Consider the following 12266-nt stretch of genomic DNA (forward strand, 5'->3'; position numbering starts at 1 on the left):
ACAGCCGGAACCTAATGCGAATGTGAATGATGGGGATATTATTGCTCTCACCCATAAATTCAACAAGATGAAACCGCCATCCTTTCAGGGAGGACTGGAACCGCTAAAGGCTGAAGCTTGGGTGCTTGAAACAGAAAAACTATTTGAGGTGTTCCCGTGCTCAGAAGCGAATAAAGTATTGTTAGCTACCTTCACCCTTCAAGAAGAAGCTAGAAGGTGGTGGATGTTGATCCGCGATACAAATACTGTTATGACTTGGGCTCAGTTCAAGGAGTCCTTCTTTGAAAAGTATTTCCCTCAGTGTGTCAGGGATAGAAAAGTGACTGAATTTGAACAGCTAAAGCAGGGCACAATGTCCGTTACGGAATATGAGACGAAATTCACCGAGCTTGCTAGATATGCACCGTATATGGTGGATACTGAATATAAGAAGGCCAAGAAGTTTGAAGGTGGCCTTAATGTTGCAATTCTCGACAGAATCAATGTTTTGAAGCTACCGAACTATGTAAATGTTCTTGACCGAGCCTTGATGGCTGAATCAAACATTGAAGCACTGAAAACTGAAACACCAACGTCGGAATGGCGTAGTAAGAGGCAGGGTTTCAAATTCAAGAAAGGCAAGCACAACCCGGCCAACAAGAAACCGAATACGGGATCAACAACTAGCCCCAGCCAAGGGAATGGTTTCATACCACCCTGTTCTGAGTGTGGCAAGAAGCACAAAGGGGTCTGCTACAAAATATCTGGAGCCTGTTACAGGTGTGGCAAGGTGGGTCACATGGTTAAAGACTGCCCCTCTGCTCCACAAGCCAGTAGTAAAGCTGCACTAAGCGTGGCAGCATCAACTGTAGCACCAAAGCCTAACCCCAAAGCTACCGGGAAAGAGCCCATAAGGCAGGGCCGAGTGTTCGCCCTAGTACCGGGAGACGTGCAAAATACAGAGACCGTTGTGTCAGGTATCCTCTCTATTTGTACACAAAATGCATATGTATTGATTGATTCGGGGTCTACACATTCTTATGTATCGCATGCTTTCTCACGGAAATTGAATAGACCCTTAGAACCCATGAACTATCTGCTAGCCGTATCATCACCCGTAGGAGGATCCATGACCTGTGCTTATATGTACCCCGCATGTGAAATCATTGTTAGGGATATGCATCTGTTTATTGATTTACTACCATTGAACATTGATCATTTTGATGTAATATTGGGGATGGATTGGTTACAAAAATATCATGCCACTATTGATTGTGTGACCAAGCAAGTTGTTTTCCGCCCACCTGGTTCGCCTGAATTCGTGTTTAAGGGGAGTGGAGTAGTACCTCCTCCGTATTTGATTTCGTCAGTGAAAGCCGTTAAATTAATTAGAAAGGGGTGTAAGGGATATCTGTGTTCTGTACTGACTGTATCTACTGATGATAATGCTAATGTGAACTGTATTCCTATAGTCAAAGAATTCCCAGATGTCTTTCTAGACAATTTGCCAGGAGATTTGATTGACAGGGAGATTGAGTTTACTGTTGATGTGGTTCCCAGAATACAGCCGGTTTCTAAAGCTCCGTACCGAATGGCTCCAACTGAATTGAAAGAACTGAAAGTACAACTGCAAGAACTGTTAGACAAAAAGTTCATCAGACCCAGTACCTCACCATGGGGTGCGCCTGTTTTGTTTGTAAAGAAGAAAGATGGCTCATTGAGATTGTGTATAGATTACCGTGAACTGAACAAGGTAACTGTGAAAAATAAATACCCATTACCGCGCATTGATGACTTATTTGATCAGTTACAGGGTGCACAAGTGTTTTCCAAGATTGATCTTAGATCGGGGTATCATCAACTGAAAGTTAAACCGGAAGACATTGATAAAACTGCTTTTAGAACAAGGTATGGCCATTATGAATTTTTAGTTATGCCATTCGGAGTCACGAATGCCCCTGCTGCATTTATGGACCTTATGAACAGAATTTTTAAACCATACCTTGACAATTTTATTGTATTTATTGATGACATATTGATTTATTCCAAGAATATAGAAGAACATGAACATCATCTGAGACTTGCCCTACAAACCCTAAGAGAACAGAAACTGTATGCTAAACTGTCTAAGTGTGAATTTTGGCTTGACCATGTTATGTTTTTGGGGCATGTTGTTAGCAAAAATAGAATTTCTGTTGATCCGTAGAAAATTGAAGCTGTAGTGAACTGGCCTAGACCGACAAATGTGACTGAAGTCCGAAGCTTTTTGGGATTGGCTGGATATTACAGACGATTTGTCAAAGATTTCTCCAAAATTGCCCTACCATTGACTCAGTTAACTCAGAAGGGGACATCATTTGACTGGACTGACCAAAGAGAATCTGCTTTTCAGGAGTTGAAAACTCGATTAGTGACTGCACCGGTTCTTACCTTACCTTCAGGTACGGATGGTTATACTGTATTTAGCGATGCTTCTCATAAGGGTTTGGGCTGTGTTTTAATGCAGAATGGGAGAGTCATTGCTTATGCTTCCCGACAGTTGAGACCACATGAGAAGAACTACCCGACCCATGATCTGGAACTTGCTGCAGTAGTATTTGCACTGAAAATCTGGCGTCACTATTTGTACGGGGTGACATGTGAAGTATACACCGACCACAAGAGTTTAAGATATTTCTTCACACAGAAAGAACTAAATATGAGACAGCGCAGATGGCTAGAACTGATCAAAGACTATGATCTACAGATTCTGTACCATCCGGGAAAGGCTAATACTGTCGCCGATGCATTGAGCCGAAAGTCAATTTCCAACTTAGCTTGTTTGCTCACCGGACAGAAAGAGCTGCTTGGTGACCTTGACAAATTTGAAATTGAAGTTGTTTTGAGAGAACAATGTGGAACCTTAGCTGCTATTTCTGCTCAACCGGCACTGATTGAAGAGATTAAAGAGAAACAGCAACTGGATGATTTCTTGAAAAAGATCATCGAAGAAAGAGAATCTAAACCGAGACCGGGATTCAAATTTGAGAACAATGTACTAAAATTTCATGAAAGACTGTGTGTACCAAATGATACTGAACTGAAAAGAAGAGTTCTGCAAGAAGGCCACAATTCAAAATTGTCTATCCACCCGGGGAATACGAAAATGTACCAAGATCTGAAACAGAATTTCTGGTGGCCGGGAATGAAGAAAGAAATTACCGACTTTGTGTCCAAATGTCTTCATTGCCAACAGGTCAAAGCTGAACATCAACGACCTGTCGGATTATTGCAACCCCTACCCATACCAGAGTGGAAATGGGAGCATATCACGATGGATTTTATCATTGGGTTACCTCGCTCCAGAAAAGGTATGGATTCAATTTGGGTTATTGTTGATAGACTAACCAAATCTGCTCACTTCTTACCTGTCAAGACAATCTATAATGCGGACAAATTGGCTGTTATCTATATTGATGACATTGTGAGACTGCACGGAGTGCCTGTGTCTATTGTTTCTGACAGGGATTCGAAGTTTACCTCGAGGTTTTGGCAAAGCCTACAGACTGCATTGGGTACTGATTTGAGGCTGAGTAGTGCCTATCATCCTCAGACAGATGGCCAATCAGAAAGGACTATCCAAACTCTGGAGGATTTACTGAGAATGTGTGTCCTTGATTTTCAGGGAGACTGGGAAAGTCATCTGCCATTAGTTGAATTCGCCTACAACAACAGCTACCATTCTAGTATTGGTATGGCGCCTTTCGAGGCATTGTATGGCAGGAAATGTAGATCTCCGATTTGCTGGGCAGAAGTTGGAGATGGGCCTTTGCTTGGGCCCGAGATTGTTTATGAAACAACTGAGAAAGTGAAACTGATACAACAGAGATTGAAAACTGCACAGAGCAGACAAAAGAGTTATGCTGATGTCAGAAGACGGGACAGAGAGTATGAAGTGGGTGATCACGTTTTTGTGAAAGTGACACCAATGAAGGGCCAGACTCGTTTTGGAGTCAAAGGCAAGTTAGCGCCAAGATACGTCGGACCATATGAGATTATTGAGAAAATTAATCCGGTGGCGTATCAAGTCGCGCTCCCTCCTGAAATGGAGCATATGCATAATGTTTTCCACATTTCGATGTTAAGAGATTATCTCCGGGATCCCTTCCATGTGATTGAGCCTACTCGAGTAGTGTTGAGTGATGACTACACTTACGAGGAACGGCCTATACAGATTGTAAATAGACGAATCAAGAAGTTGAGAAACAAAGAGATCCCGTTGGTGAAAGTCGACTGGCAGAACCATGGTGGCATGTATGCCACTTGGGAAAGGGAAGACGACATGGCTAAAAGATATCCTGAACTATTTCCACTGAACCCTGTTTTCTTCCAGAATGAAGGTAACTCGAGTTTAGAGGACTAAACTCTTTATAAGAAAAGGAGACTGTAATAACCCTCACCACTGCTTACCGTTAAATATTGATTACCGTGAAACTGAACTGATTGTGACTGATAATTGAACTGATTAAAGTACTGAACTGACTGACTGAAAACTGGAACTGGATTGAATGAGTACATCTGTTTGAATTGCATTTTATCTGTTGATTGATTATTTGATCTGTTTGTGTTTTGTCTTTAAACTGCTAATTGAAGGCCTTATCGGCGGCCGAATCGGGAATTGATTGGTGTTTTATGATCCTCATAATTAATGTGATTTTATAGTGTATCTATCTGAAAGCTGATTAGGTATGATTAAATTAGATTAAAACGAGTTAATTGCAAAGTTTGCCGTAATTACCAAATTGACACCCTTAGTGGCCCACTCAATATAGCATGTGAGCCTTGTATACACTTGAAACAAACATTTCCTCAGCCCTTTCTTGAGCCTTGCCGACCTAGAGAGTAGAGAGGGAGAGAAATTGGTTTTTCACCTTGAATTGCTCGGAAACTTGAAGAATTGCTTGGTAATTGAAGTGCAAATTGTCTAATTGGGCACCTAAACCTTGGACACAAGACTAAGGTAGGACATTCATCTTCTTGTTGTTGTCATAGACTTGATTCTTGCATGATTCATGCTTTATTTGTAGAGTTAAGCCATGTTTTAGTTCATACATGTAGGATTAGAACATAATTCATGTATGCATGTTTGAATTGTAGATGTTTGAGTTGTTTTAATGGCAAAAGGTTACATGCATGTTCATAATTATGTTTAAGTCCAAGATTTCATCACGTTTTGAAATGGATTGGCTCCTTATAGCATCAAGTTGGAGCTTCAAAATGATTTGAATTCATGCATGTTTGCATGTTCATCTTGTTCTTGAAAAATGGTTTGAAAATTAAACACCCTTGGGCTTTGATTTCTCAAATTGAGCTTTGAACCATGTTATTCTATGTGTTTACAAATATTTTCCAGAAAATGGGCCCAAGAGGATTGGTTTTGATGCATCTGAATGTGAGTTTGAGCTTGGAGGTGCAATCTGGGATTTCCAGATTTTGCACTCCCGCTCGAGCGGGGTAATTGACGCTCGAGTGTGAAATCCGAGCATCCAGCATCTCTCTGCACTGTTTTACAGTCCGCTCGAGCGGAGGATTGGGCGCTCGAGCGGAGTCATGTCTCAAGCTCGAGCGGGCGTCGTGCGGAGATTTCACCCATCCAGTACTTTTACAGTACGCTCGAGCGGGAAAGTTTACGCTCGAGCGTGTACCTTCGTTGCATGTCCGCTCGAGCGGGGAAACATGCGCTCGAGCGGGACTCTGTTTTTCTGAAAATCTTGAAACAGTCTTCTGATCACATCTTTGCATCCTCATTTCATTTTAGGCATTCTTAAGCCTAGTTTTAGACACCTTGTTGAGGATAGATGTAGAACACACCGAGGCATTAGGGGTTAAATTATGTTATCTCCCAACTGTGTAACTTAGTGTGTGTTCAATCTGTTAACTGTGTAGGGTTGGCGACTGGGGAGACACGCTCTAGCATACTGTAGCCCAAACTCTGTGAGTAACAACTGTGTAAAGATATGTTCAAAATGATTATTTTCTGAACAATTGAACTGTACTGCTTTCTGAACTGTTACTGTTAATTGAATGAATGTATGTCCTCTATTCTGAACTGTATTGTGGCATCCTTAGCAACTACTGTTACTGACTGTTACTGTTACAGAGATCTCTGTCGGTTCTCTCGTGAAACCACTACTGTTTACTGATTGATGGCCATCATTACTGGTCGGTCTTTAAGACCTACTGTTTACTGCTATGCTAACGGATGTACCACATATGATTGAATAACTGTTCTGACTGAAAGACTGAAGTATTGTTTAATGAACTGATTTCATTACTGTAAGGACATTTCATTCATAACCCCTTTACGCATTATGTTATTCACTGGGCTTTAGCTCACTGTTTATATATATATGTAGGTGTTCAGCCGCCAGATCGGAGCTAGGAGCGTGGGTTAGACTCCAGTTTTGTCAAGCCAGCCTTTGTGCCTCACTGAGAGGTTCCGAGTTGCCATGCTATGGCTTTGGGGTGTCTTGTTTTTCCCCCGTCTATCTCCATACTGTTTGGATTACTGTATAAACTGTTAACTGCTAACCGTACTGTCATCAAGGGATTAGGTCCTTGTACTGTGTGACTGTAAATTTTGTATAGACTGTACTGTTTGTATATGTGAATGCATGAAAAATCTTTTTGGCATACAGACTGACACAGCTCAACGGACATTATTCATTTACTGTATTGGCTTCCGCCAGGCCCTGTACTCTGTTTTACTGTACTACTGTTCTGCAGGCCTTCGGTAATCTCGGATTACTGGCCTGTTACGGTGCTAAACCCATAGGGCCGGGTTTGGGTCGTGACATTAACTCATGAAACAAACCTTAGATGATCCATGGAAACAAGTTTTGATGTAAAATTATTCATGATTTATATATTTTGAATTTGTTTATGTAATGTATGAATATGGGAAGGAAATAAGTCCATGAAATTATTGTTGATGCAAGATTGATATGTTTAATATGGAATTACACTTGTATCATGCGTAGATATCATGTTTTTGAGTTGTTTTTGCATGAATTTGAGCTCTGGAATGAATTTGGAAAATTTGGTATTTTGGTCATTTTCAGGCTACTTGTGTGAGCCCAGATCGCTTGTGCAACCTCGGGCATCACATGAGCGCCAAAAACTTTAGCCTAAAACTACTCCTCTCTATGCACTCGAGCGACGGCCATCCCAGCGCATGCAGAGCCAGACTACTCAAGCGGCTGGACCGGCCGCACGTGCGGCCAAACAGGAAGAAAATTGTGTTGTTTTGCCTTGCTACCCCCAGCCTCCGGAATGCGTTCCCAACCTTATTTAGCCTTTTTTGGGAGTGTAATGATGAATAAAAATTCATTAAAAAAGGTTGTGAATAATGAAACAAAAAGAGGACAATTAAAGTAAATTACTCATCGAATATGTGTGTAACATGTTTGGTATAGGTCGTGTATCGGACGAAACGCCACAAGATCGATCCCACTGTGAGTAATAATACCATATTGATATGTTCGTTATTGTGTACCTCAGACCATGAACGGTGATTAATGTAGACATTATGATTTGTTTGAAATGAGAAACCTCACTAATGCTATATGACATGTGCTACATTAGGCCCAAGGCCGTTTTGCTATATATGATTGGGCTCAAGGCCGTTTTGATATATGATTGGGGCCGAGACCGTTTTGTTATATATTGGGCCCAATGCCGTTTTACTATATATGATTGGGCCCGAGGCCGTTTTGATATATATTAGGCCCGAGGTCGTTTTGCTATATATGATTTGGCCCGAGGTCGTTTTGTTATATGTTGGGCCTAAGGCCGTTTGGAAGCATGATTGGGCCTGAGGCCGTCTTGTTTATACGATTTTGGGTATTGTGAGAATCTGATGATTGTCCAATTACACTATTTTACTGTATTACTACTCATTGAGCTTCGCTCACCAAATTTTTATGTATGCACTTGTAGGTAATCCGTAGCATGGAGCACAATCCTAGAGTCAGCTTTAGGAGACATCCTTTTTGAGACCCAATCGAGTCATGTCTCCATGATGGAGTTTTGTTTTGACTCACTTCACACTTTGACTTTACTTTGTTTTGTTAATGCGGTTTTGGGTTTGTAAGCATTGTGCACAATTTCTTTTGATACTTATATTCTTTTGCATAGGTATGTAAATGACGTGATTGTGTTACATTTTGTTCATATTAGTATGGCTCAATGGACTCATTCTTTTGTAGTGTACTTCCGCTTTCAGCCCCATCACTATAATTACTCTGTATGTTTGTTTGAGGCTGAAGGTAATCAAGTGATTACCGGCCGATTATGACCCAAACTTTTAGGGGCTGGTTCAAGTCATGACAGTAAAGAACTCCAAAGTCGGCAAGCAAGGTCAGCTCGGCAAAGAACTCTAAAATTGATGAGCAAGGTCAGCTCGGCAACTTGCTTCTTGGTGAGCAAAATCAGCTCGGCAAGGAACTCCAAAGTTGGTAAGCAAGGTCAACTCGGCAACTTGTTTCTTAGCGAAAGGAACTTCAACATTGGCAAAAAAAGTTAGCTCGACAACTTGTTTCTTAGTAAACAAAATCAGCTCAGCAAGGAACTCCAAAATCGGCGAACAAGGTCAGCTCGGCAAGGAACTCTAAAGTTGGTGAGTAAGGTTAGCTCGGCAACTTGCTTCTTTGCGAGCAAATTCAGCTCAGCAAGTAACTCCAAAGTCGGCGAGCAAGGTCAGCTCGACAACTTGCTTCTTGGAGAGCAAAATCAGCTCGGCAAGGAACTCCAAAGTCAGTGAGCCAGGTCAGCTCGGCAAGGAACTCCAAAGTTGGTAAGCAAGGTCAACTCGGCAATTTGCTTCTTAACGAGCAAAATCAACTCGGCAAGAAACTTTAAAGTTGAAGAGCAAAGTCAGCTCGACTACTTGCTTCTTGGCAAGCAAAATTAGCTTGGCATGGAATTTCAACATTGGCAAACAAAGTCAGCTTGACAACTTACTTCTTGGTAAGCAGAATCAACTCGGCAGGGAACTCGAAAGTCGGCGAGCTGGGTCAGCTCTGCAAGGAACTCCAAAGTTGGTGAGCAATGTCAGCTCGGCAATTTGCTTCTTGGCGAGCAAAATCAATTCGGCAAGGAACTTCAAAGTTAGCAATCAAAGTCAACTCGACAACTTGTTTCTTGGCAAGAAAAATTAACTCGACAAGGAATTTCAACGTTGGTGAGCAAAGTCAGCTCGACAAGGAATTCTAAAGTTGATTAAAACCATCAACAAATCTCTTGCCGAGCAAAATTTTCCCGGCAAGAAATTTCAAAGTTAATCAAAACCATCAACAAACCTCTTACCGAGCAAAATCTTCCCGGTAAGGAATTCCAAAGTTAAACAAAACCATCAACAAACCTCTCACCAAGAAAAATTCACTCGATAAGAAATTTTGATCTTTCCGTCAAAATGATCGTCAGTTGTCCCTTAGACCGCGCTAAATCTGCTTAGTGGGACAAAAATACAACACTTCTCAAAAAACGATCTATTTGTTTCATTACGTCAATAGTAAAAAGGGTTAGAAAAGTAAAACTAAGAATAAAACTTCATATTAGCAGTATTCGGCATTTTGGAAATAGATCGGCTATTTATATTTTGCGAGTTTTATTCCTCTTTTCCTTGGCCTTCTTACTAACTTCTTCCAAAACCGAACTCCCTAGATCTCTTCCATGGTTGTGTGCACGATTATCCTTTTGTTCGACTGCTTGAATCTTTCTCACTACTCTCTTGTACTCTACTACCGGACTTGTCTTCATGATAGCTGCTGCTGCATCGTCTTTAACTCGAATGTGCTCATTAATGTGTTGTATGAGCAGTTCCACGGCCAGCGGCTGCTTCATTGTGAATGAGTCTCTCAGTCTATATCCGACTGGAAGACCGCGTTTATATTGGGTGATTACTAAGTTCATCAGGCAATCAAGAATCTCATTGAATGTCTCCCAATACTTGGCATTGTATGCCTTTAAGGAGTCGCCTATTTCCATCTTGATTCCCAAAAGGTGGTTGACTTCTTTGGGTGTTTTGGTATGGGTCTTGAATTGTGTCACGATGCCTCCGCCAATTGCTGCCACCTCTCGATACTTTCCTCTAGCAGCCTCTCGAATCATTTCAGGCCCAACTCGCCCAAACTCGATGGAAAAAGAAGGCACATGAGCGCATCGTTTTGCCTATGCCCAGCTATAACCTACCAGAAGTGGCTTACGTGCATGTACAGATCGATCTTTCCATCACAGAGCGTGAACTTTGGCTGATGAAACCTGGGAGGGGAGTGGTGTGTTCTCAATCTTCACAAAAAAAGAGGTGGCACTCAGCCTTACCAACTCTCTGTCTGGTGGCATGTATGCCGCCAAGCGTGATGGTGGCTGACGACCTCTTCACTGGCTCGCCCTCTAGGGGCCAGCCGCTGTAGTGCTGGTACCCTCTGTGTTTCCCGCCGTCGAATGTGCTTTTCCAACACATCCCTTGAGTTTTTCGAACAGTTGGAGCGTAAATACCTCAACATCGTCGTTGGACGTAAGGAGTAGTAACTGTTGTCCTGCGTACGAGATGTCGCCGCCAACGCGACGTAGTCTCCAGTTCTGAAGCTTCTCGTGACGGAGAGTGAAGGGGTGCGGTGTCTATTCTGACTGCTGGAATAATGAGAACAGGCGTGCTCACTGTGGTTCTCCACTCCAGCGATGCCCTTTCCCTTCATCTGGCGTTTCATGGCCTCTAACTCCATCGTCATCTTCTTGATGATGGTATCTTGGTCTCTCAGCTTGTCTTCCAAGTGTTAAGTGTGCGAGTCTCGCTATCAGCAACACTTTTCTGGGCTGACAGAGCGCCCAATACTCTTTGCACGCTTGTCTCGCGCATCTTTGGGAAGTCCTCGCACGAAGGTCTCCACACCAGCAATCGTCAGAATGGCAGGCAGGCCATCTCTGCATCGAACGAACTCTGGTATGATGCCGTCGATGGTGGATAGCGGAATGTCGTCATTGTTTGCCATAAAAGATTACTGGAAAAGCTTGGAGGACAAGGTTTTGTTTGTCGGATTCCTTCAAACGGCACCAATTGTACGAGGAGGAAATATTCATTGCTTTCCGTACTCTTCGTGTCCAAGCTTCACTTCTTTCCGAGTGACCTGAGAACACAAAGACGGTGAGCTACCTGGCAGTGTGTTCTAGAAAAAATCCTCTGACGATCAAGTTAGCACGCTTAGAGAGAAGAAAGAGAGAGAGAGAGAGAGAGAGAGAGACAAACGGGTAAGTAACTCTGATAACCAGATATTCCAGACCTGTTGTATGGAGGCGCCGCACAGTTTAAATAGCTTTTGTGCTTACCACTCTGTGCACACCACTCTTCTCGTCCTTTTTTGGACACGTGGCTATACTGTCCTCTCTATTCCTTATACGTGTACGCGTCAATACTGCCAAACAATATTTGGCCAAACTGCCCAACGATATTGACGCGTAATTTTAGTGGATTCCTCTCCTTGCATTCCGATTGGGCCACGTAGCAAATCCTACCAAGTTACTTCCTACATGGTGCTACAGTCTGCCCTTGGAACCGCGTTACTCTCGACTAGCCAAAATTTGAGGCGTCTAGCCGACTTCTTCAGCCGTACCCATTCGTCTCCGCTGACCTTGCTCGACCTTGGACCATCGCTTCACCTAGCTGGCTAATGATCTACGCATAACAACTAGCTCGGTCCAACTTCCGGACCTCGGGCTAACTCACCCGCATGATCTAGAACCTCGGCCAAACTGCCCTCGACTATGCCAACTCAGTCGCATAATCCAACGGTAAGGCCCAAGTCACAACTAGTTTGGCCCGTTTGCTTGGTGCAAACTCCCCTATCAATTCCAAAAATAATAATTTTATTAAAAATCGACATTTAAATCAAAATTTATATTATTTTAAAATTTAAAATATTATATATATTTTGGTAATAGTGGTATGTGTTGGATTTTTCAAAATATTTTTTTTTGTTCTTCTCCTTCATGCATTAAAGTTTTATTACGAGGGAGTTTTGACCAAATCCCCATAAAAACAATAGTTCATTACTTTAATTTTAAGATAAATTACAAATACATCGTTAAGGTTTGTTTAAAATATAGATTATCCCTTATTATTTGAAAAATTACAAATACTTCATTATCAGAATTTTTTATAAACATAATAAACTGAAAAATAAAATTCCTAACTATTTTCTTATATAATAATAAAATTACCTAAATCATTGATTGAAATAAATTTCTGACAT

The sequence above is a fragment of the Camellia sinensis genome, chromosome 12, assembly GCF_055761805.1.
Source record: "Camellia sinensis isolate YWXY chromosome 12, ASM5576180v1, whole genome shotgun sequence".
NCBI classification, from domain to species: domain Eukaryota; kingdom Viridiplantae; phylum Streptophyta; class Magnoliopsida; order Ericales; family Theaceae; genus Camellia; species Camellia sinensis.